This window comes from Opisthocomus hoazin, chromosome 20 (assembly GCF_030867145.1).
Source record: "Opisthocomus hoazin isolate bOpiHoa1 chromosome 20, bOpiHoa1.hap1, whole genome shotgun sequence".
In the NCBI taxonomy this organism is placed as follows: Eukaryota; Metazoa; Chordata; class Aves; order Opisthocomiformes; family Opisthocomidae; genus Opisthocomus; species Opisthocomus hoazin.
The window spans coordinates 12,225,115-12,252,049 of NC_134433.1; the positions used below are offsets into that span (position 1 = coordinate 12,225,115).

The 26,935-nt window shown below is 46.1% G+C and overlaps 1 protein-coding gene and 1 long non-coding RNA gene across 2 annotated transcripts in view; one reads left to right on the top strand and one right to left on the bottom strand.

Annotated features, from left to right (window-relative positions):
• Positions 1-1,876: 1,876 nt before the first annotated feature.
• LOC142363755 (uncharacterized) lies at positions 1,877-20,030 on the bottom strand. The gene is made up of 4 exons (XR_012765930.1): positions 19,960-20,030; positions 19,561-19,652; positions 2,451-2,541; positions 1,877-2,361 (listed from the first exon to the last, which is right to left on the bottom strand). It is a non-coding gene; the product is annotated as an uncharacterized LOC142363755 (long non-coding RNA).
• Positions 20,031-20,980: 950 nt separating this feature from the next.
• TAOK1 (TAO kinase 1) overlaps positions 20,981-26,935 on the top strand; it is a 73,851-nt gene continuing 67,896 nt past the window's right edge. The window contains exon 1 of the mRNA XM_075440242.1: positions 20,981-21,143. The gene's annotated coding sequence lies outside the window, so the exon portion shown is untranslated. The remainder of the gene's footprint in view (positions 21,144-26,935) is intronic.

The window sequence follows — 26,935 nt, forward strand, 5'->3', positions numbered from 1 at the left end:
CGCGGCTGGCGCGGGGGAAGCAGCGGACTGGCAGCGCCCGCCCTGCAATCAGCGAGCCGCGCCGCCGCCCCGCCCCGCCCCGCCGCGCCCCGCCCCGCCGGAACAGGAAGCGGCGGCGCCCGGCGGAGGGAGGCCGGGCGGGGCGGGGGGGCCCCGCCTGGCCGCCCCCTGCCCGGGGGCAGCGGGAGGTGAGACCAGGCCTGGCCGTCCCCCTCCCCGCGTTGCGAACGCCGGAGCCAGCTCCTTCCCCCGGCCGCTGAGGCGGGGCTGGGAGCCTGCCGCGGGGAGCGGGGGTTTCCTAACCCGCGCCCGGCTCTGGGTGCTGCAAAGCTGCGTGTACCGTGAAGGAGCGAGTAAACCGCGGCCCGCCGCCGAGCGCTGCGGGGAGGGACGGCGGGCGAGCGGCTGCCGGGTCTCCAGCCCGTAGGCTGCCGGGTTTCCAGCCGCGGAGAGGGGCCGGGCCGGGCTGCGGGAGGTGGAGGGGCCCCGCTCCGCTCCCGGGCTCCACCCGCAGCCGCCCGGCAGCAGCGCAGCCCGGGCCAGGCCCCGCCGCTCCCCGCTCTGGCCAGGGAAAAGTAGGTTCCAGCAAATCCCCCTGCCTACCTCTGGGAGAAACACTGGAGATCGACCCATGCTTAACAAAAACATCCCGGTCCGGTGGTCGCAAAGCCTGAGAGCAGAGGGGGGGACACGACTCGCACCTTGCCAAAATTTGTAAGGTAGCTGCCACCCTTTCAAGCCCCTGCTTGTCCCCCTTGGAGCACACTGGGCAGCTGAATGATCCCAGCTCCTGCCTCTGCTCTCGGCCTGCTCCGTCGCAGGAGGAAAGGCCAGCGGGGCTCTCCCTCAGGTCACCTCTGCGGCCAGCAGCTCCCAGTTCCCTCCTCAGCAGAGCGCAGAGACCCCAGGGTTCTCCAGACACTCAGGCAGCACCCAAATGATTTGAATGCAGAGCAGCGAGGAGCCGAGGCAGGAGCTACTCGGGAGGGTAGGGGAAGGGCAGAGAGAGGGATGGGGAGACCCGAGGTGGACACGTGTAGGCTGGAGTCCTGCTCCAGATGATTCTCCGGTGTGATGAACTGCCTCCAAATACAGTGTGCATCACAGCAAACAGGGAGGGAGAGCAACAAAAGGAAATGTAATAATGTAATTAAAAACTTGCAGTTAATCACAGAATGGTAGGGGTTGGAAGGGACCTCTGTGGGTCATCTAGTCCAACCCCCCTGCTGAAGCAGGGTCACCCAGAGCAGGCACAAAAATGTGCACAAAAAGAATAAATAAGCTGCATAGATGATCTCAAAAATAGTATTTCCTCGCTTCTCAGGGCTTGCACTTAGAACTTTAATGCCCATCTATATTTTTTTAGTATTTTAATAAACAGAATTAACAAAGTTCCCATGTCCGCGAAGCCCTATCAGACTCTGGCTCTGTTCTGCTGGGCACTGTACAAAAGAGCCCTTGCCCAGAGATTTTATAGTTCCCAAGTTCTATTTCAACAGAACATAGCTGAAAGTTTGTGCCTCAAGCACAGCTCCCCACTCCACCCTCCTCTTTAATACATAAGAGGTAAAACTTTTCCTACCAGAAATACCAACTTCTACATTAATATAGAGGATTTTTTTTCAAGATTTGAGGTGCCTGAAATATGACGAGTTCTGCGCCAAACAGGCCCCACAGTTTACATTTCTTTCAGCACAATGCAAAGCAATTTAAAATGCGGTGGAACCGTTTAAGCAAGCAGCCATGAACTCTGGGCTTTACCCATGCTCTCAGGAGTAACGGTCCTTTCAAACGCTGACTCTCAGAGTGACCTCACATTGCTTAGGAGACAAATCTTAAAACGAGGAGTCAGGCTTTAATCACAGTTGACATTTTATTGGTGACTTGGAAGAATTTATTTTTAATAAAAGGAACTGGCTTGAAGACATACACTTCAAAAGACTCTTAAGAAAGCAAACAATTATGGACAAATCAGCTCTGCACACACATATACCAGAAATCTCAGTACTCAGGGCAGTGGGTTGTCTCTTCTGTGAAAGACAAAGCAACTGCTTTGCTGCTTAGAAGTGTCATGTTGTCAGTATTATATTATCTAAAGCTTGCAAAAATAGATTAAAAAAATCCCACACAATGCAGCCTGGGGCCTGTCACCCTCAGTAACGGCCCATATAATGCAGCCCATCACCCTCCGTAACAGCCCTAGCAACGGGCCCGCAGCACCCCGCACCCCGAGGCGGCAAGGTGGGTCACCCCTTCTCTGCGCAGAGACGCATCTGAAAGGCACTCCGAGCTCCAGCATGCAGCGCTGCCCCACAGCCCGGTGTCTGCGGCCTGCCCCGCTGGGACATGCATCTTCAGAAGCTGTCGTGCATGTTAATCCCATCGTTAGCACAGCGCTGCACCAGTTACACTGCGCATTAATATTTGGCAGTTGTTGGGGATGTGTTTACCGTGGAAAAGGGAAACCAGCGACTTCCGTGCCTCCTCATCTGCAGCAGTTTTCCTTCTTACTGCTCTTTGAGTCTAGCAAGCCAGCAGGGTCTCATGCAAAGGAAAGAGGTAATTTTCCTTAAAATTCCACACCCAGTGCCAAGTATTCCCACATCCAGGCACAAAGTTGGGCACAGCCAGCACAATTTCTAGCTCAGTAATTTATTCAAAGCTTTATTTTATAAAGCTTTGAAGTAGATGGCTTTTCAGAGAACCTGCCATTTACAGCTGCAAAATGAAGGCAGCAAGGAATGAATCAATGGCTACAGAGAGCATGAGAAAGTTTTCCTGGAGAGCCTGACCCGAGATGAGTTTTGAATTCATATGAAAAAGCAGTTAAACTGAGAAGCTATTCCAGTGATTTTTTAAGAACAAATAATTTCCTTTCAAAGGCAATCCTCTAAGACACTACATTCAATTTCTGTTAAGTGTTTTCAGGTAAGTTCAAAAAAACTATGAAATTAATCTGTAAAAAGGAAAATGCTGGCTTTGTAATATTTCTTGTGTCTGTCTCCCACTTTAAGACTCAAAATTGCGAAGCATCAAAATCGCCATATTTATAGATGTTGGGAAGGGCTCTTATACAAAGTATGCGTGGCATTTATTTACATTTTTCGCCACAATGTTTTCATTTACAGCAAGGATTCAGGCTTGCAAAATGCTCTATATTCCAACACATCCAGCCTAACAAAGCACTCAAGCAGATGTTTAGTTCCAGGTATGTTTATAACTGTACTATTCAGAACCTTGCCACATTTGGCCCCTGAAGTCCGATGTACTTCAGTACAATGCAGTCCTGATTTACCACTTGATGTTCAAGTGTTGGAGGAAGACTCGGGTCTCAGCAGTAGTTTAGTCAGGATGGGTGATGGGGGTGGCAGTGCTCCTTGCAGCCTTCGGCTTGACCAGGGGTACAGCTATCCTCACTGAGCTCACAATGCTGGCCTTCGAAATTACGTTCAGGTAAGGTGGAGCCTCTCCATTTAACCCCTAACTGAACAGCAGGCATGGATACCCTGGTCACTTACCTTTCCCAGCCCTAACAATTTAAACATTTCCACATAAAAGCATATACTGAATTAAGATTTTTTTTCTAAAAACTTAACTTCCAAATGCCATAAGCACTCTGTGTTAATCCTTCATTCGCTCTCCAGAAAATTAAGGCAGCCCAGCAGCAAAAATAACCACAGGGCATGATTTTGTGAGGCAGCAAAACTGACTAACGGCTAGCTGCTCCCAAAAGGGAAGGTCATCTCTGCCTGCCTGCCTCTGCCCTGCCCTCGCAGCAGCACTGGTGCTTCTCTGAGCCCATTTGAGAAATTAAACTAAAAGGCAATTCTTCAGATGAAAAAGTGCACATTTTTATTCTGGTTAGGCTTCCTGAACTGTTTCACTGGGGAGCCAGACAAATATTAATGCCCTTAAGAGTGGGCTGTCACTACAGCGACTCGGGAGCTGCCTTCTACAGCCAGCCCTGCTGCAGGGATGACCCCTTCTGGGAATTGGGCAGTGGGGGCACAGCTGGGGTTGCAGCTACTTAAGCCATCTAATTTTATTTTGCTCATAGTTGTGAGTCAATCCCCTTGAATGCCCAAAGAGAGATGGTGTGACCACCCTTCAAAGTGTTTTGAACGAGCCATAACAGAATGGCTGTAACCAGTGGGACTTCCTTCTGGTGGCTACATCCATTGTTTAACAGGGCTAGAGCTGAGGAACGTCCCCTGTTGTAAACACACTGAAGTGTTCACACAGGCACAAGTAACATCTGCTGCCCATATCTGCATGAAAAATTGTTTACTAGAGTGCAATCATAGAAACTGGAGGCAGCTTCTTGGACGCATATAAGAAGCAGCACAGGAGGCAGGCTAGCAGGTTGGCCTCAGCCAAGTCTCTCATCATTCCTTGTCTGGGATTTCAAAGAATCCTGGCTCTGGGCTTTCAGACAGTTCTGGACCTCCTCCTGCTTCCTAGGATCATCACAGGGACCACAGAGAAATCCGCACAAACACCTTCCAAGGTGCTCTTGCAAAAGCTGCCCTGCTGTTAGGACCTGACGTGCAGGCAGTCTAGCCTGACTTAACATGGGGGATTCTGTCACTGCTTGCAGTAGACTTTGACCTCTGGAAGACAAACGAGAAAAAGCTCAATCCACAAATCCCAAGCACTTTTTATCTTGTTATACAACACAACAGTCACAAGGCCGCTAGTCACTTACATTTCATTCTCATTGCATTTGGATACCAAGCATGTATTATTTTGAAACGGGGATTTTTTATTAGTTACTATTTTTTAAGTATGCACTGGGTATGGCTGCATCTGGCATGTGGGGACTTAAATACCTGTGTCTGGACTCAGGGTCTCCAACCTAACAATGCCTGGCACTGGCAGAACAGTGACTCTGGAAGGGTTATTATTTGAGTTATTACTATGATGGCTGTTTCATTATGTGACACAGAGCAATGACAGTTGACTACAAGATTAGGGATTGAGAAGAGCCCTTGTCTGAAGGAAAATTAAAAAGACTGGGACCATTCTCCTCTAAGGGAGTGAATAAAAAAGTCCACAGTGAAGGTATTACAGAATGCATAGCCTAGAGATAGCAGTTTGAGAACTTTTGTTCACCTTATCTCAAAACATTATAATGCAAGAACACGAAGGGAAAAAAGGTAAATTAAAAGATAAGCAACCACATTTTAATGCCTTGCATAAAACATACATGGAATTCACTGACATGCAACATTGCGAAGAGTGAGGTATTATTACTATTCTCAAAGGATGGGCATAATTCAACTAAAAGTAACATCTAAAATAGAGGGTTTAGAAGGATTATTATCTATCATTCTTCAGGGCACAAGTGAGCTTCTACCTCTTAGGATTTAAGAGGAGATTTCTGCTAGGTATCCAGCACCTGGAGAGCTCAAATAGAAGCAGGGGGGCAGAACTTACTCATAATAAAACCATCTACTCTGAAGAACTCATGAACTGAATGTAAACAAGCCAGCTGAGGGCTCTAGCTAGACAGGGAGGAGAACGCAAGGCACCAGAGACCAGTAATGACTGGCAAGGCAAGCAACAGTCACTGTGCAGCAGACGCCTGTTAACATCTAGATTCCACAGAGGAGTTATTGCATCCTCAACTTCATTGATCTATGCTCCAATTTATAAAAATTCAGGTATTTTAGTTACTAAGTGACAACACTGCAGAAGACAGTCAAAGGCTAACTCTCGCCTCATATTTAGCCCTGCTTCCTTATCTTAGAATCTGGTATCACTCTTGCTCTCCCACACAGTTTCTTTACTTCACTGCATACCTGCGCGTGAGGACTGAATTACAGGGCAAAGGCTATTGTTCGCAGCTAAGGCTTTGTGGAACAGTTATTCTGGTACAACTCCCCAGGTGGAGATACAGTTCATATAGGCAAAAGAACTCACTAAACCATCTCCTTAAAAGGCAAACTACGCTATCAGAATAAATCATCTCTACATCTTTGCTTTTTGCATGCCATCATTGCTGCAGGGTTAAGTCTGGGGTTTTTACATTCCAACCTGCATAACTATTCTGGCAAGACTAGTAGTTCCTTGACCAGGAAGACAAGATACACCAGGAAACAAACAAACAAAAAACACCACCAAAAAAAAGGAAAAAAAGAAGAGTTTGATTTGTTTTCTCAACAAACTGCTGCTTTTTTGTACATATTGAAAGAGAAGAATGAACGAATGAGCCATGACCACTGGCTCTGTTAATGGGAAAGGGACTGTGACCAGAAGTCACCTCTGGGGTGGAGAACAGCAGCTGAACAGCAATACACAGCAACCTGTACAAAAGAGTTTATTTACTACATGTATGGAACAAGAATATTATGTCCTAATGAAGCTATAGTGAAACACAAGTGAAAATATGAAGACATAACATAAATGGCTCATCTAGAATTAATCCAGAATTCTAGATATAAGACCTCCACTCTACAGGAAAGTAACCTAGTAATTCATACACCAAGTCCAATTACTAATATTCATTCTTCATTATCATCTTTACACTGCAATAGACCTCATGTCGGCACCAGGAAAGGATATGAGTCAATCCTTGACTAACTGGCTCTGATTCACTAAGGAACCAACATATATAAAATCACTCCAGATAAAAAAAGGCTTAGGTTTGTCTCACTGATAATTTACCTAATGGCTGCTAAGACTGGAGTAATAGGAGAGAGATGAGAGAGAACAGCACTACATTGCTATGGAAACTACAATTTTCAAAATAAATACCTTTGCAGACCTGAGGTTGCAGATCTAAAATAATCCATACTGTTTTCAGTGTTACCTCCCTTTGCCATGAGATCCATCCAGGCTGAGCAGCCAGGCATGGGCAGAAACCTTGCATGCAGTGATCTAAGATATCCCACGGCTCATGTTCCTTATTCCAGTGCAGGGATGGACTCGGAATAGAAACCTCAGTGTCTGGTCTGTTACCTGAACGGTTCTGGGAGTCTTCCTGCCACGCAGCCAGTCTGGCCAGACCAACGCAAAATGCATCCATAGCCACTTGAGGTGGGAAGTGTTACCTTTATCCCACTATACCGATAATCCCAAATATTTGCAGAGTCTTTTTTTTAAGTGAACTAAGACAACATGATATATACAGCTTTGTGAAGTTCCAACTCCCTTACTCACATTAGGAAACTCCTTACCCTGCAAATGGCTTCACTGCAGTTACTGTTCAGGGTATCCAGTCCTTTGCTCCCTGCTAGTCCTATTTTAGAAAGACAGTTGGTAACTTCCCCACTTGCGCCTTGGGCAAAGGATTCCTCATTTTAGACACATGTGTACCTCCACACCCCACCTACCTAGTACCATCTCACTCATTGCTGCTGTAAGCAAGTCTAGGCTCTAGAAATGCTGACTCACAGTGCTAGGACTACGGAAAATATTTAGAGTTGCTGAAGAAGTGAAGCCCAGCAGGATTCCTGCCCTTCCTCCTTATCTTTGAGCCCCTTGCCATGACAGGCTGTAATGAAGGACCTTGCTTCCTGAGAAGAGGCAAGGAGTAGGTACTTGCTTCCTAAAGATAACCCAGATTCCTTTGAATTCCCAGTTGCTAGCTAGTAATTGCAGGCAAGGGCAGAAAACTCCCAGTGCTTACAACCACAGGGCTACAGATGTTGAGACATTAATGGCTCCTGGGTAGGCTCTCTTTCCTAATGCAGCATTGCTCACTTCACTGCACTTCCTGGGACATAGACAAGTTCCCTTAAAATGCCTCAGTATGTGCTATGGAGAGCTATTCTTTACCTATAGACTGTACTGAACCGGATTTAACTCCGATTCCTGGCTTCAGCATAGCTGAGTCAGTGCAGACAGGCAAATCACTATTTGCTTTGGGAGGGTTTGCCACCAATCGAGACACAGGCAAGCAGCACTGCGTGCAAATTATGGTTTGCTGTGGGCATGCCAGCACAGGCAAGGAGGGGGACCTGTGCTCACGCTGATGCGGGGACGGCAGAGAGCAGTGTGGGGAGATGATCAGTGCTATCTAGACAGGAGCCAGTCTGGGTGCATTCTGCCTGTGTTAGCACAGTGCTGCACCCAAACTAATCGGCTCTGGATTTTATCCAGATGACAAGCTGACTGGCCACCACACCAACAGCCTGTTTTCCCCACTGGGAAACGACCTCCTGTTGCAAAAGGCAGAGCATTTAGGGAAACAACAAAGTTTCATACCCACATGATTCATGTGGCAAATGACTCCAGAAAGCCTAAGAAGCAGGGAGCCTTTACAACTGACTGGGATAGGCAGGTTGCTGAGCTGCCTCCTCCTCCTGCCATTACCTACACAGCTCATTTGCAAAGAAGCAGAGGCTGATGAGCTACATTTGCAAGCTGGGCAGGGCAGACCAGGGAGCAACTCTCACTGAATGGAAGGAGCAGGCTGTGGTGAGAGCTGTACTGCACTGCTCAGAAATGACTGTGCGAAGTGATTATGGGAGTGGTGTTGATTTTACCTATAACCTATTCTAATTACAGTCTGCAATCAGTGTGGCCTGTAGCTTCAAAACGCAACAGAAGCACACTACTAGGGATGTAAAGCTTCCTTTTTTACTGGCAGCTGACTTTCAGCTCAGCTTAGCTGTGCATCAAATGAAACCCTCAGCAAGCGGATCTCTCCCAGAATTCTCTCCAAACTTGTCAATTTGGAGATGCATTTGGCTGAAGTCACCCTCTTTCAAGGCAACAGGAGCCATTTTGCATAGACGGAGACTGGGGCTGGTCCGACGAGGCTTTTACATTCATTTCAGACTACAGCAACTATAGTACTTTTGCCCTATTTATAGTGCTTACTCAAAGCAAACCCGAGGTCCTAGCTGTCCTTCATCTCGGATAGCTGCTGTTACAATGAAGATGGCGCAGTGTGAAGATGGCCCTATACGAAGAATAGATCAAATCATAAATGCAGAACAGCTGCTTAAGCACAATGCAAGGAAAAGAAGCAACGATGTTGCTGGGCAGAGAAAAGCATTGCAAGAGCTTACAGATAGCCTCCTTTCTCCAAAGGCACATGCGCACTGCTATCATTCAGTCACATTTCTCTCAAGCTTCCTGGTAGCAGCATCAGCAAGCACATTCTGTCACATCTGACTGGCTAAAGGACTCTGTCCTCGTCTGACAGTAATGACCTGGCCTCAGTTTTTCACAATTTTGTCACCTCCTTCCTCCCTTTCAGCACCATAAAATCACTAGGCACGAAACCTGCAGCACAAAGGAAATCCTCGCTAGCTAGCACAGCCTGCTGCAGTACACTTCCCTCAGCAACACAGGCGACTGCAGGCATGGCAAACCTCTCATAACCTACATTAGATTCCCGTAGCATTTCAAATCAGGCACTTAACTTCCAAACTTGGCTGAGACTTATCTCTGTGGCCAGACTTAATATACACAAGAGACTAAAACTGAGGGTCATGGTGAGGAGTTTTGCTCCTTTGGTAAAATGTAATGCTTTACAACAACAGACAGTTCAACCCCATAAAAACAGCCTTTTTTTGGCCCAAATCCCCCTAGAACTAAGGGCCATCCAGATTTTTCCACATGCAAATCACACTGTAAAAGATCAACTGCCTGGCTGAATGGCTACAGCACAACACACCTGACATTGCCATGGCCGTACCCTCCGATCTGTCACTGGCCAGAGGTGAGGTCATGGGCTGTGTTCACTGTCTGGAAATAAGGAGCAAGAAACACGCTGCTGTTGGCTGGCCAGCCAGCCCAGTGACACATCCCGACACGGGCCACGAGGAGACATAAATGGGCAGACTGATGCCTCTTAAACATCATGGAAATAAAACCCCAGGGACAAGATGTCTTGCAAAGTATCTTGGTCAGTGGCAGAGGGTCTGCTGTGGCCTTTGATGCTTTTGTCCATCTCTCTTGCTGCACCTCCTTAATCCTTTCCCACTCCTTATCACCTTTCTTTCCTCAAGGCTGCTTAGCTAAATAAGCTGCTGCTGTTCCCCCTTTGTTTACCCAGTTCTACCTGCACTGAACAGCAGCAAGAGTGCTCTCCCACTGATGTCACCACTACCTTTAAGAAAAAGATGACCTGCAAGCTATTTTTAGCCACATTGTGAAGTTGTGAAGCTATTTTGGTCACATCTCTGTACTGCAAGCTGCAGGATGCTGACAGGGTCTGTGTTTGCCTAGGGCAACAGGGGCTTTAACTGCGAGTGAGAACGGCTTGTGACTTTGCACTAAGGCTTCTCTGCCCTTCCTATGCCATAGGACTCTCTACACCAAGATCTGATTTCTCATCATTTTAGAAAAGCGCAACACATCTTCCTGAATTCTGCTGGATACCAGAGGCTCTGTAGGGCCTTTGCATTGTTGTCCTCTAGCCTTCATTAATGGTTTCTTGGCCTGCAGAAGGTGCTGTTTATTCCGTGGGCTCCCTCACTCACTAGAAGGGGATAGGTGCAATTATGAGTCCACAAAGACACCAGACAAGATTTTATCAATCTTCCCTAGCATCAGACCTTTGCAAAAGATCAAGAAACATTAGGCTAGTGCCTGCTGAGAAGTCGGGTGCACGTAACTCTGTGCAGGTAGAAGGAAGAGCAGAAAGGAGTCATTTACACAGCAGGTGTAAAGCAGAGGTAAAGTAGAAGCCAGAGCAACTGGATTTAACCCAATTAAGCCCATAGATACAAAAGAAAGTTTGAAGGATACAAAATATGAAGTAAATTAGAGGAGAGAAAAGAAAATACTGGAAGTGGTGTGTTTAGGACAGGGACGGATGAGTCAGATCTACAAAAGGAGGAACAAAGGAGTAACTGCATGTGCACGTTTTTGAACAGCTGTCAGCAATGCCTCCCCAGAAAACTCCTCTTGGGAGTACTGTTGTCTTCAGCTATAGTGCATGTTTCTCCAAGACACTTCAGATAGGTGCACGACTGTCAATAGCACTATCTCGTTTGGGACAAGCCCTTCGTGCAGGAAGAGGAACCAGAATTTCATCAAGTCAGACTTCAAAGTCCATCTCAGGTATTTTTTCCCCAACTTTCTTCTATAAGAGTGAATCACTAAAACCTACATCCGGCTCCTAAGGTGAGCCACTCCTTACTCTACTGACGCAACTTGTGTCCATTTTCATGAGTCAGCACAACCCACATATCTTGTCCACAGCAGGATCAGCGCCCGCCAACAGGATGGACTGTCCCAGGCAAACACTGGCAACCTGTTGCAAACAACGATTTGATTTATGGAACATCAGTATACTTCACTGGGTATTTTGGCAGGAGGAGCTGCTTTAACTCATTTGGTCCCACTCAAGCATTAATTTATCTGTGTTATATACATTACAATCTTCATGCCAGTGAAGTCAGTTGATCATTAACTAGTATTTTATGACATGTAAATTAAAACTACCTTAGTAAGAATTTAACTTTTTAGTCAATAGGTGGAAATGGCATGGACAGAATAATATTGTTTAATATGTTGTTATTTTAGCAGGATGGAATGGAACTGATGCCGTTCAGACGAGACAGAAACATGTCCAGCAGCAGTATGTCAAGACCTGCTGGGTCAAAAAACTCAATGAAGTGTTTTGCATTTCAGCTTTCACCAAGGCTATGTACAAGACTAACAGTAAGCGTTACATAGTGAAAACATTTTGGTGAGATGAAATAACATAGCAACATGTTGCATTCTTTCCCTGCTGAGCTTCAGCAGCCTTGCTTTGGGACACCGCACAGGCGGGATAAACACAGCGCAACAAAAGTGTCTGACAGAAGGGACAGAACAGATAACCTGTCAGCTCCCATGTGGTGGACCCATGCTGCTGCTAGCAGAGCTTTGCCAGTGTAGCAAGTCACTAGTTTACCTTTCATCACCTGTCTAGATCCTTATATTTCATCCATTTTCACACAATTTATCTTACTCTAAGAGCATTACTGGAATCATCACTTGTCTCCACCAATTATTTAACGAAGACATCATATCTCAATCTCCACAATGCAGATATTTTACTAGTAAATATTAAGAAAATGCATTTTTAAATGTTCCTACATCTGTTCTGTTTTCTGGTATGGAAACACCAGGCATACAGGAACAAATCACAGGCAGCTCACCCCATAGACGTAGTCGGAGGTTCTCCACCAATTGTGTGGATCCAGACAAGTGCACATAACATGCTTTAGCTAACAACTGCAATTGTTCCAAGTCTCCTCTAGGGAGTGCAGTCGTAAAGGAAGAAATTAAAACTGCAGCACACATGCCAGCTGGTAATCAGTGACTCAGGATATTCCAGCAGCCACAAATGGTGTCTGTCCATTTCCAACTGAACACAGGGAGCAGCAATGAGGTTGGAGCTTGATGTAAGAGCAGGATGCTACTAGAACCCGAGGTATGCTTTAGTATATCAAAGAAAAGTCCGTCAAAATACTAAAAATCAAGATCAAATCGCAAAAGGACTTCAAATACTGGATCAATCAATCATTTGACCCAACACACTCCCAGCTGAATGCAGCGTGGACAGCACTGCTATGGGGCTTCCATCTCTTGCCCACTAGTTTATCATGCTGCAATCAGATCATCCAGGGAAGGCATGCTCAGTCTCAAAACTTCATTTAGACCTCTATGCAAAGCACAGCAGAGACACATCCATTTCTAGAACTAGCTGTATTTTGTACATACATGCACTTCTCTGTACTAGAAAATGGGCAGAGCCATCAACTTATTTCACCCCAGATTCACAAAACAGCTAAGCAGACAGGATCTGGCTGATCTTTGCGGTAAGGAATCATAGATGAAAAGGCATAGAGTTGCCTATTTCCTCCATACAAATCGCATGCATGCCTTGACTCTATGATCTTTTATGCCTTCCTTAAAGAACCAGAACATAAAATGAATCTGCTCAGAACAGGATCTTTGTCTTAAAAAAAGATAAAATCCATGTTTCCAGTCTCAAGAACAAAAGTTTACGGAATACAGAAGCGATACTACCATCCACCTGAGGCAAAGGATAAGAGAACAAACTTGCCAGGTAAGAGTCTGGATAGGGAGAGCTGGTCTGCAGCAAGGACGTAGCTACATTCAACAGGTACCAGGGTCCATCACACAGTGCAGCAGAGGACATAGTGACTTCTGCAAAATTATTTACTGCTTTGTGACAAAGCAGCTCTATTGCATTGCCTAAGGATTGTCCCTTAGTGTCGCCAGGACAGCACACCTTTAGAAGGAGGGTGTCTTTCTGCCCTGCTATACCAGATACTCTTTACTTTTCTAAGTGCTGCATAAGAAGCTGCTGTCACAATAATTAGGGATTGCATAGTGATCCACTGCAGCAGAGATCTTTTGCAGGATTCTTGCTCTCTCACAGGGCGCCAGGCTCTGGGTTCCTCAATGGAGCCAGTGAGCAGCAGCAGCTTTGAGGACAGTGGGTTTGGGAAGTCAAGAGGCAGCAACCATCGCTGCTTATGGATAAAGCTGCCAGGCTGGCACAGACAACTTCGCCACATACAGAAATCATCTATAGCAAAACAGGAACAGACACTCAGATGTCCTAAGGACAGCAATCGAACCAATGGCCAGGGATTTCCCTTTCAGCCCAGAATTCAAGTGGCAGCAGATACCTGTAGGATCAGGCCAGCCTTGTGCTTTTACAGACTAAAAGTTCCTTCCGTAGCAGGTGAGAGGACGACAGCTTCTGCTGTGTCTGTTACTAGATGTAGGTTATGCAATTAAAATGCCAGCAGCTGGCTCAGTTTAGACTGAGCAGCATTGCTAGTATCTGCTAGCATGTAACAGCCCATGGAAGGAGGTAGAGGCACTAAGCACAAGCTTCGTGTTTACTCAGCAAGCACCAGCTGAAGAGAACCATCTGATTTCTAAACTCCTGTTGCCTCCCACTTTTTGTCTCATCATCACACTACATATCTAAGCTACAAATCTAAAGGTACCACAAGCTAATTCACTCACCCACTCTCTTTACTATAGCCCCTCTTGCTGTTTTCTCACCTGTCTCCCTCAACCAGCATACCAGAAGCCCTATGTACTACTGACTGGGGGGGGGGGGGGGGGGGGGGGGGAAGGAGAAGATAAAAAGCCTCTAGAAGCTGTGATAAATAAAAAGAAACCATCAGCACTTTTTCATCCTTGCAAATAACAGAGCATCTGCTGCCTGACCTGTACCATCTACATTTCAGTTTTCCCACCAGCATTGATTTCTACGGCTGTCTTTAATAGTTATAGATGCTTTTTAATAGAGGCATGAGAAATGCAGACTTCGCATTACAAGGTCCTTGGAAATCTGTACAAATATTTATGGTGAGGGCATGTCTCATTTCTAGGGGGAATGTTTATGATGTATGCATCATCACAGTCTCAGAACTTCATTCTCCACCTATTTAGGATCCCCACACTGGATTACAACCCGCCTTCACATACGAGATGTTAAAGCTTTCAATGAGGTCACACCAGACACTGACAAGCACTGATGGGTGAGTCATGCTGCAGTAGCCAGAGATACCAGCAACAGATTTGTTAATCTGTATGCAGTCTAACTCTTTTTCTGGTCTAGAATCTTATCCGAGAGTGGAACACAATGTCTCAGAGATAGGTGACTGCAGAATTGGTGAAGAACAAGGCCCCATTTTCACAACTGTTTTACGGATTATAATAAGGACCATTTCCTGTGAGTATGGTTACAACAACGCAACATGTGTTGTTTTACCTATAAAATCAAGATCCAGATGGGGTCAACAGTGGAGCTGTTCACTGCAGATCACTAGGAAAGCTGCCATGCTGATTAGGAATCCAAGGGTTCTCAGAAAAATTCCGCCAACTCTTGCTCCAGCAGTTTAAATCATCCTCTCCAGCAAGCTGCTCTTCTAGTGGCTACATCCCTGTGCCAGGGTCAGCGGGTATAAATACATGGCTGTACACCAGCCACCAGCTAATCTAGCACAAAGGCCAGTTTAGCGACAGGACTGTTAGGCTTGGTTTTGAGCTACAACATCTAACCATGACCCAGCACAGCCAGGCACAGAACAAATTCTCTTCTGCTGGCTCTGCTACAAGGGTGAAACCTATGGAGAAGGACTAGGCCAGGCAACAGCAACATTCTGAACTGCCACAACAAAATTCTGTGGAGCTTGCCCATGAAAGCTTTGGAAGTGTGGCAAGAAGGACACAGAAAACCATGGAACAAGTGAGATACGGGTACCAAGTGCATGACAGTGGAAGAAGTTTCTTCACTTTGGCTAAACTACTGGACAGCCAGAAAAAGAACCAATCACAAAGGGAAAAGGCAAAGCAAATCTAAGTAGAGGGAGAACAAAGAAGCAAGGTGCTGCTGTAGTCTCATTGCTATGAAGCTAAATTAATTATATCTCTGCTTGAGTTAAGAAGCTTGTTTAAGACTTCTCTTCAGAAGACAACACAAGCAGCAAATGCCAGTGGGACAACTAACAATATGTGTCTTCTCACAGAGAAAGAAAACGACCTGGAGATTGCATAACTATAATGAGTTTCCTCCCAGTTTCACATTATTAGTCACCTTTCACCCTTCTCTGCCAAAGGCCTCTTTTTATACATCCATCCAAAGACCAGAGCCAAGATGAAAGCCTTCCCTGTGCTGCTTCTTTCCATCAGTCACTCTTCAAGGTCAAGGCCTCCACAATACTGATCCTTGTGCCCATTCCAGCCATTCTGAACCAACTTCAGAGTAAAATTCTCTTCAGCCCTGCTGTTGGGAAAAGATCCGAGATACCTTAGAGCGTCCAAGACCCTTCTTATGTTCAGTTGTCAGGGCCTGGAAAAAGTTTATGGACCAACACACTTTGATTTTGCTGTTAAAAGGGAGTAAAGAACACTGTTAGCTACAACTGTGTTTAAGAGACAACCCAATACCCCACCTATCTTTAAGCATCTGATATATCAAAGTCCAATGCATCTTGTCGTGCTGTATCGGTCACAATATGTTGTCCTGATATTCTGGAAGAACTTCCTAGCATCAGTCCATTTGGCATGTATGTTATAAGATGTGTCTTTAAAACGCACTTGAAAAATGACAGCTTAATCAGCTTATTGTTATTCCCTTGAAGAGAAGGATAAAAAGAATTCCTGGGTGTCCCTGGGCAACATATATTACAACAGACCCTGAATGTAACGGGAGGAAATGTACATCTGGCCAAATGAGAATTCTTTTCAAGTTCTGAAAATATTTCAAAGCAAAACCATTGCAAAGATCCATCAAGGAGCCCTCTCCAGCAGAAGACATGCCTGCCTGGAGTCCCTTGGAAACCTGTTTGACTCAGGTGGAAATGGCCTACTGGCATTTATTTGTAATTGCCCAGCGTGGCAGTTGCTGAGGAAGGAAAAGCTGATGAGTCACACTGCAAGCCACTGTTCCACTTTTGTCTGGTTGCCCAGAGGGTAGAGTGGGACAGTCAGAAGGCCGAGAGTCTGTTTATGCCTTCGACACTGATTTCCCATATGACCTTGTACAGTATACTTCTTGTGCCACTGTTTCCTCATTTCTTAATAGATAAAACGACTCCCTTGACTCATGGACAATCATAAGTGCGCACCAAGGAACACATTTGTTTATCTAATAAAAGGTAAGAGAGAAGAGTAAAGTATTATTATTGTTGTCATATAATACAAAAGTAGTTATGTAATAACATCAGTATTGCTTCATTTTTGTCATTACGACATAACAGTCAGATGGATACTGTCTAACGTGGTGTCTTCATCCCAGCAAATGTACTGAAGTGTTTACCTCACTGATACAAAACCAGATTACAACAATCTGGAAGACTCTACCTCGTTTACCTAGACCAGCCTTTCTCCAGAACATGTTTTTCCTGTATAACCTTGTAACCCATAATAATGGCCCAAACTAGACTGTAGGAATGATGGCAGGTCTCATGAGCTAGTAAAAGCAAAACAATTCCTCACTTGTGCATTTCACAACTAGTCACACACTAAAACACACCAGGGCTTATCTTCTTTGCGAACAGAGAACAAGCTGAAAGTTAGTTTCTAAATTGGTACGCAACACATACAAAGAACACATTCAAAAAATCTCAAAGAATCAAAAAAACCCCCGTACTTTTGCTAAATTGCATTCTGCTTGTATGACGACAAATTTCCTGAATAAAAAGCATTGACAGCTGCAGTTCATAACTGCTATCATAATTAATAACCAAATTTCATTGGTTCAAGTTCTGTGATTTATTCTAAAATTTACAATTGTTTGCTTCAGAAAAATCAGATTAAAGCAGCATGTGGACTGAAAGGTAAGGAAGATATGACTGTGATTATAGCAGCTGAAACTGCCCTAATCACACTCTTATCTTTCTTATCTACTGAAAGTATTTATAAAGCAATGATGACTGTACTAGGCCCCATCACTCCTCCGAGTTAGTTCTGAACCAGCACCTTCGTGTTGCTGTAAGAAGTTTATACTGCTAGAGGTGGTGTCATTCTGCTGAGACTGAAAGCCAATCTTCTCATCACTTAAAGTCATTAAAAAAAATAAACTATGACACTTCTTTAGAAGTAGGGGTGTTAACCCCAATGCCCTCGCCAAATTCCCAGCTTGAGTAATTACAATGTGCCTTGTATAAATTCTTGCCACAGTTTCCGTTGGATGTAGTATTGTTCTCTACTTCCTCTCCTACAATATTATGGAGTGCTGATGTACGCTCTTAAAGGTCCTGTCTACACTGGAATGTCGTACTGGTCTACCCTAGGACCAGCTCTGCAGCAGAACATTGGGAACAACGTGTTGAAACCAGTTCTGCCTGTCAGCTGAACCGCTAGGCAATTTGTAATTTTTATTTATTGATGTTCTGGCACCTCCTTCAGATGGAATTAACTTTGGGTATAGCTATCTGATAGATAAACTGGTGCAAATCCCAGATGCAGATATACATAAACCTGTTTAGTTCTTGTTCAAATAAACTAAATTTGCATCAGGAAATTAGCAAACTAAACTAATCTAACTTTCTAGATGCCTACTATGATCATCTGAGAAGGCAGCAAGAGCATGCCTAATAGAACAGGGCTAGAAAAGCATGCTAAATGTGCCTATTTAGTCTACCTGGTGACAATAAGTGTCATAGCTTTCATATTGTCTGTTCCTTCAGAATTTCATCGGACTTTTTCTAAACTGGTGGTCCACAAATGATACTGTTTATTTTTGAAGTAGTCACTGAATACATATCAAATGCAGACCTAGTATTTTAAGTAACGTGCTTGATAATTAATGGTAAAGCATTATTCACATTTTTCTGCAGCCACTGTTAGAAACTGAAGATTTTTACCTAGCGCTATCAATCTTTTTATACATGTAACACAAATTGCTGAGGCCCAGACTCTCTGCTGGTGTTTGCTGGGTTAGCTCCAAGGATCTCAGCAGCTGAAGCTTTTACTCTCATAACTCATGAACTTTAAAGGCAATTTGTCTGCAGGAAGAAGTACAAAATCAAGATTCAGAAGAACCTGATTCTCCATTCCACCTTATGACCCCAGGGGCAGATCACTCCCTGTTACTGCTCCATTTAGTTCTGCCATTTGCAAAAGCAAATGATACCACTAATTTGACAAAACAAGTCCAAGAACAAATTTGTATTGATAGGCCATGCTGAGCAGATTGGTGTTAAACACAATTGTTTTAACATTTGAAAATACAAATATTTAGCTTTCAAATATGTCCTTCATTTCCCCAGAAGCATGCCTCCAAACCCATATTATTTTAGAAGACAAAAACTGTAGTTTCAGAAATTGGATGGTTTTATTTTTGTGCCATTACAAAAATGCCTTTTAACTTGTCAAGCGATACGCTACAAATATCTTTGACAGATGAATGAAACCAAGTTTCCTGTCATAGCTGCCAACTTCAAGGTTGAGATAATCAGATAAACCTTTAGTTTGCCTCTCCCAATACTTACAACAACATATGTTTGCAGTGATTCACATTTGTCTTACTTTTCCTATTGGGATTTGAAAAGGCAAACTATCAGACCACTACGCGACAAGTTTGCAAAACACTAGATGTGGTCCACAATTATTACGGCCAACCTCTGCTCTCAACTCTCCTCAGGTTTCCCCCATCCCAGGTTAAGTGGTCCCCGGTAGCTCTGCTTGTCTAAAGGTAAACACAAAGTTTAGATAAATAGTGTCCAGCATCACCCTCAATGCCTGCTGGATACAAAGCCTTCTTACAGTATGAAATACCTGTTAGTTTATGGGAAAATAGGAAGGACGTTTGATTTGCTTGTTTTATTGCAGCAGTACCAGTACTACTGGATTTACAGAATTGTACTATTTCATATTGGGGACACCTCAAAACCATATTTGCAGAGTACTTTATAACTGAGAACACTGTTCCTTCAGATATAATCCTGAATTTAGAAGTAGAAGCAATCCCTACAAACACAACCTTTACAAACTTTGTGCCCTATGTAACTGTTTGTATTAATTTGTTATCAGGATGTCAATACAAACCACTATTTTGATGATTCGTTGCCCCCATACTTCTGAAAGGGAAAGCAAGTATTAAACACAGGGGAGACTGACCTCAGCCATTTCCTCAGTTCAGACAGGAGCACAATGCGCTTAAACACCATGACAAGGAGAGGTGGACTGTTTAGAATTCCTCCAGCTGTAACCTATAGCAAAAACAAATAAACAAATACATGACTACATGACGGGATAATTAATCCCTCTATGAAGCCAACTGTTATCTCTAGTTCATAGATAGAGATACCAAAGCACAGAAAGGCTCAACAACCTACCAAGTTCAAAACCCACCACTGAGAGCCAAGACTACGGCTTGGGAAGCCATGTGCTTTGTCCATTGGATTTATTTTTTTCACTTTCTGGCCATAAACCGGACACAGTTCGGCCAAGGGCAGTCTAAAAGGCGCCCCTTTGGCCAGGCCGGTTGCACAAGAGTTAGCACAAGCAGACACCTACCACCTCCTGGGGTTATCGCCCGTGGCTGAGCTGCTCCCGGTGAGGAAGGACGCCATCTCCTCACCCCCCGCCGCCCACCTGCCCCCAGCCCACCCTCCTCGGCCACACCGACCCCCAGCAAGCTCCCACATGCCTGCAGGCCTCTCCCCCGCCGTCCTCCATCTCCTCACCCGTGCCCAGGCCCCACCTGCCGCACCCTCAAGCCCCCCTTCCCGCTGCTGCTCCCTAGAGCCCCCGGCTCGGCTTCCCTACGCCTTTCCTCAGTTTCCCCATTGCCCTTCAAGCCTTCCGCCCCCCCCGCCCCCCGAGTTCTTACCGCCTCAGCAACTCCCCCCCCCGCCATCTTCTCCCGCCGGCCCCTCTCACCCGCCCGCCTCACGCTCCTCCGGGTCCCCACACGGGGCTCCCGCAAACCCTCTCCCCCAGAGCCCTCCGTCCCTCCCGTGCCCCCCGCCCCTCACAGCCTCTCTCCCGGTTCCCTCCTCTCCCTCAGCGCCCGCCGGCCCTGGCTGGCCCCCCCCCCGCCATCACCGCAGCTCCCCCCGAGCCGCCCCTCACACCAACGCCCCCCTCGCCCCCTCCTCACGCACCCCCTCCCGACCCGACCCGGCCCCGCCCCTCCTTCCCCCCCCCCCAACCACCGCCCCCCGCCCCTCCCGCCGGCCGCGGTGAGGCGGGCGAAGTCTCGCGAGAGGGGCGGGCGGGGGCCGCTGGCTGCGGGCAGCGCGGAGCGGCGGCGACGGAGCGAGCCGGAGCCCGGGCGGCGCTCAGGGGAGGCGGCTGGCAGGCAGGCAGGCAGGCAGCCATCGCGGCACGGCCCGGCCCGGCCCAGGGACCCGCTCAGCCGCGGCAGGCACGGCCGGCGCCGCCCGCCCTCCCTCACGCCGTGCCCCCGCGGCGCGGTGCGGCCTGGCCGCAGCTCGGCGAGCGGGGCCCAGGCGGCGGCGGCCGCGGTGGTGGTGGCGGCGGCTGGGCGCTCCGCCGCGCCTGCCCTGCCATCTTAGGTGCCGTGCCCCGCCGCCTTTGTGCCCGCCGCGCTCGGGCACCCGCGGGGGCCGGGCCCGACGCCCCTCCGGGGGCGCCTCCCCCCGCGGGGCCGCCGCCCCTTGCCCCGCTCCTCCTCCTCCTCCTCCTCCTCCTCCGCGGGGGCCCGACCGGCGCTCCCAGCCCGGCTGCGGCGGAGGGTAAGGCGGGCATCGCGGCGGGGGGCTCGGCCGGGGCGGGTCGGCGGCCCCCGGGAGGGGTGAGGGAGGAGGAGGAGGAGGAGGAAGGGGGGGGGGCTGCCCGGTGGGGCCGGCGCCTCCCCCGCCGCGCTCTGCGGCAGTGCCGCAGGACTCGGGGCTGCCGCCTCGGCCCCGGCGGCGGGGCGCTGGGCACCGGGGAGGGAGCGGGAGGCGAAATGGCGGGGTGTTCCCCGCTGTCAGGGGCCGCCAGAGGCCTAGGGCTGGGGCAGGGCTGCCGGCTCCCCCCGGCCAGGCGTGCCCGGCCCCTCGGCCCTTTTTGTCTGCGCGGCTCCGGCGGCCGAGCCCGGAGCCCCCGGGGGCTGGGGGTCCCTCGGAGACCGGCGCCGGTTCCTGCCCATTTTCTTTTTTTTTATTATTTTTACCTCATTCCCCCCCCCCCCCCCCCCCCCCCCCTTCCCTACCCCTCGCTCCTCCCCAAGTGGTGAGTTTTCAGTGTAAATACCATTTTGTTCGGTGCTGGTGTGGGATTTGGATGAAAGTGACCTATTTTAAAGACCTTTTATTGCTCCCCATCAGCAATGCGTGTGGCGGCCGATCCCGTTAGCCAAATAGCGTTTCCCAACCATTTTAATTTGTCAGATTAAAACATCTCATGGAGGCTAGATCTCCCTAACCCGCGTTGGGGGTATGTCTTTAGAAATATCGCTCAGCCTGCTTTGCTGCAAGCAGCTTTGGAGCATCGGAGTTCACCTTTGTCACTGTGGAAGCAGAAATAAATCTGAAGGCGATACCTGGGCGCCTGCACCCTGCAGTTGTACCATTGTGTTGGGCGCGGTGCGAGAAATATGGGGGGGGGGGGGAGGGAGAGAACCAGAGATTAAAATGGTTGTTGTCAAATGTCGATCTTTACGTGTCGAAGGAAGAAATGACAGGATGGTATTAGCACCGAGGACTTTCATTTATTTTCTGAGAAAAACGCTTCATGTTTATCGTGCTTGTCTCTGCTGCTTATCATGGTATGGAGTATTTTATTAGGTGGCATTTTAGTGGCTGAGGTGGTTAAATAGCAGTTGCATTAACTAGTTGAACAAATTGTGTCCTTCACATTTGCCTATTGCGTTTTGAGAGCCCTTACAGCAGTCTGCCCGTGCATGCCAAGGCGGATTAATAAGATGTTACCTAAAGGTTTGGATGTTATTGATTCCTTACTATTAATGCTATTTATAGTACATTTGACATGGCTCTTGTTTTATGTATATGGATAAAGGTTATAAGCTTGGAATGCTTCAAATGAAATGTTCCCAAAATACCACTCCTACTGTTATATATATATATATAGTTGAACAGTATAGTTCAGATCTTTAGTATCTGAAAAAGAGCTTTAGTAGCACATCATAATAGGGAAAACATGGTGGAAAACTGATATATTTTGACGCTAGTGCAGGTTTGTTTTCTTATTTTAGGATTACAGAATAACAACTTGTGTTGCAATAAATATGGTTTTAGATACATTTTTCTTGTAACTACTTTGAGTCTACATTTTCCTTGCCTTTGTGTCTGTTTGTGGTGTGCATGTCATAGTTTTTGCTACTTATGTCCAAGGGCAAACCTAATCAACGATTGGTTTGAGCCTTCATATTAGATTCTCCACAACATTGGCCTAGTTCTGACTGGCATGTTTGCCATTTTTAGGACTCCTCTTCCTTTCATTTGTAGACTGAAATACATTGATAAACTTGAACCTTAATTTGTCCTTTGAACTTGAGAGAATGTTTTTCTCCTCTGTTAAAAATGTCTCACTAAAGAGAAAGTGCTTCTGGTAGAACAGCTTAAATTAAATTTAATCCTGTTGAAACACAACTGCCTGAAGTAAAAACTCCTTGGATAGTTTGATGCGTTTTTAACTGGACTGAAATTAAGTGCTGCGTGTAGAGGACCAGATGTTGGCATTAAAAATATGAACAGATAAGGTGACTTAGGCCTCAAGTTAGACTATTGGAAAAAGTTATCTATCATAGGTCCGTCTGTTAAATTCTGGTGTAAGCTAAGCTGGAGAATTTGAAATGTCTACTTCCATCTGAATAACATTTCCATTTGTGCAGTTGTCATCTTTGCTTATCCATTATAATTAATCAGTTTTTGTCGCCAGAATAACATAGTTTTAATCAGTTGTAAGACAGTCTCAGTTTTTATGCTCAGTGAGATGCATTAGAAGAGAAGCAAATATCACACTAATAATTACATCTTCAGATGTATCCTAGTAGTGGATTTCCTGTAATGAGGACGTTTTGTAGAGAACAATAGATACGGTAGCGAATTCAGAGATTTGTTTTGAAGCTGTTGTAGGTAGCTGACTCTGCAGTAGTGAGTTCCACTTTGACACAACCATTGCATACTTAACAGGAACTTAGGTGGTTTCCAGGTATTTTGTTTTCAGGTGCCAATCCTCTTTCTAGCAGAGGCAGACTGATGTACTACTGCTGTTGTCTTTGTCATCTTTCTCTTCTGCAAGGATATATTTCTGGTCTAACTTAATAGAGATTGCAGTCGTTTGCAAAATACGCCTCATATAAGTTTATTTGACAGTATAGATGTTTTGTCAAATAAGAAAACGTTTAGGGTTGGTCTGGCCCTCTGTGTAATCCAGAAGTGGTAAGGAAGCTGTGATAAATACCACTTGTCCTAATCCATTCTCAATGCATTTTGGAGAACGCTTGCATAATCACCAAGATCCTGTCTTAGAAGCATATTCTGTTGTATTTCAGTTCAAATTAAAGTCATGTAAGCAACATACTGTTATGTTGAAGTGCACACTAGAAACTACAAAAATCTTTGGTACTACCTGTGGTGGCCCAGGCTGTTGTCTTCTGAATTACAATGGTTATGGGTGGCCATTACATTTTTCCTGTTCAAGTAAGCTGTGTAGTGTGAAGGTTTTTAGTTTTCTTTCCTTACATGAACCTGGTCAAAGGGAAGAGCTTAACTTCAAGTCTGGACTAGAATCATGTCTGCATTAGAAAGTTATCTTGGGTCTGATGGCAGGCTTTCAGTTGTGGGTAGCACAGATGTCCTGCCTTGGTTAACCATGTTTGAGACAAGCTTGCCTACAGCAGAACAGAGAGGGGTGATTGAATACCTTCTGAGACTGATGGCTGTCCTTTCTTCTATAACTCTTGAATGTGTCTTACTCTTCTCCACAAACTGCTCATTCTTGACTGACATGATGCAGAATGAAACCCTGGTCTGTGCAGTCTTGTGCTCTCTGGTGAGTTCCTGTTGTGGTAGAAGTTGATGTAGGTGTGTGGTCCCATCCTCCACCTGCTTTTCTCTGTGTGTCATTCCATTGGCGCTGGGCTTTGATCCTGCGCTGAGCCACACCAGCAGAAAGCTAACCTAAGGAAAAAAGCAAAGAGTTTTGTGCCAGCTTGGTGATCTGAAATGGCTCGGTGCGCAGTTAAGTGATGCCAGAGAGAACCCAAAGGGACTGGGCTGCACCACGACAGCCAGCGGCTGGATCAGCTGATGCTGCCATGGAACCACAGCTTGTTCTAAGAGAAATACTTGGAGACGGCGGTGGTTGGTGGCACTTTTTCCTAAACTTGTAGTAGGGTTGTAGTTAGTTAACTTAGGTTTCAGGATTCTTTGTTTTCGTTGTTCTCTAGCATGCTGGGGAGTTACTCATCATACATTGATTTCTGTGTGGAGAAGAGACTGGAAAAAATCCAATGGATAAAGGGTCAGAAAACCACTAATCCCCTCATGTGAAGTTCCAGAGGGAGCTCAGCTGTGCAGAGCTGCGAAGCAGAGTCCTTCCTGTGAAAGCAGAACTTAAAATATAAAAACATGAAATCAGAGGTGAAGTGCAAAGTGTCTGAGGGGACAAAATGTGCACAAAACAGGAGGAAAGGAAGGAGAGCTGTTTGAAAGCACAGTTGGCTTTTAGACGCTGTATTCCCTTCTGCTTGTCTAAGTGCTCATTTACAGTACAAAACATGGAGGCAGGAGTACTTTCTGAAGGCCTTTAGAAACACAATGGACATTAAACAGCACAATGGGTGCTCCAAACGTGGTTTCTTAAAGCAGTTTTTAAACAAATACTTGGTGATCACTGGAATGACAGTATTTTTTTAATTACCAAAGGGAAGCCGTTGAGAACTTTTAATACTTTGTCAGAAATTAGTGCATTGTTACTCTTGACAATTATTTTTTTTTCACATCCTGCTAAATCTTTGTTTCTTTGCTAGAAGCAAAGGCAAGGTAGCCACTGTAAACACAGCATGAAATTGCCAAAGCAGCAAGAAGTTTTGTCTAAACAGAAAAATTTCTCCAGTTTAATTGGAGCTTGCTGAGCCCAGCTATGCAGAGTTAGTTCAGCACCTATACTGTAGCTTAGAGATGAGGTTTTCCTTCTCTTATGGGTATGGTGAGGACAGCCTAACAGACATTCTGAGTTACGGTGATGATGGCTTCTTCATGTGAGTAGACAGTAGCTAATAGTTTTGCCTCTTGTATTGCTTGGCTTGAAACAGTTTTGATTTTCCCTGGGGGTCAGGATGGGGTGACAGCATGAGATTTACATATTGACAGTTGTCCTTAGAATGGAGAAGCCTAGAAATGTTTTGTTTTGGGGAAAACTTAGATCTTGAGGAAAGAAGTAGAAATCACAGAACTCTAAACCTGGCAGGCTCTGCAGTTTTCGGTGCCTGTGATCTTCCACTGACCCTTACTACAGTCCTGGCTACAGCCATGCAAATATTTTCTTTAGAGTGAGATGTAGTTTTATAAAAACAATTTTCTCCTGTGCTCATCAAGTGTAGCATGTTTACAGGGCAGCCTTCTATCAGAGTGTGGGTGAGTGGTGCCTGTGAATTTAGTTGGAAGATTTGCTGCATGTCAGTGGTGTCAAGCCATATCTAAAAAGTAAATTTTGGTGTTTAATGTTAATCTCGGAGATTCTTGCTTATAGCTTTCAGACCAAAAGCCAAGGTGTATTATACCTGAATTCTTAAAATGTGAATAAAGTTACTTTCAGCCTTTCACTTATTTCAGCTAAACTTAGAAAGCCCTTTTTCTTCCCTTCAGTCTGCTGCCTTTCCCTGAGCCTCAGTAGACGCAGTTTTTGGGGGTTAGATCCTTTAGGATCAGTCGCTCTCTGCAAGTTGCTGGCTCAGCTTCAGTTCATTCTGGTCTGGCTGATTTCTAACCTGAAGAAAGCTTTGGGATCCAGGAGCATGGGAAAGTGGAATATGCGAGTGCAAGTATGTTGAAGGGGTAGGGAACGTTGCTTGTAATGGTTTTGGCTTGTTCCCTGTCCATGTGTTTAGTCTGTTTTCCAAGCATCCAGCAATCCTTCCTCTTCCCTGACATGCCACTACTCAAAGGCAATAACAGACCCATGAGCCCATTCCCAGAGAATTGTTGTACTGGGATTTCTTGGAAAGAATCGCATGTGGTGTTGCACATATTTGTTATTTTTGCCTCCCTCCCCCTTCTTAATATGCAATTCTTATTTCCCGCCTCCGTCCCCTTTTAATTGGTGACTGTCACTCCCTCCCCCAGCCGAGGAGATGAGAAGAGAGGTTATTTTTGCTAACTGCTGCTGCTCAAATAGGCCATGGGTGTACAGTAAGTAGTGCAGGAACTTTCTCCGTGGGAAACCATCAGTTATTAGGATTTCTCAAGCTGCGGCCCGGTGGCGGTGCAACATGTTTCTTCTTTAGTTCTGGCTTGCAGTTGTCACTAGCATTAGCACCTCCCAGTTCCCACTTCCTTGTAACCCAATCTGAATAAAG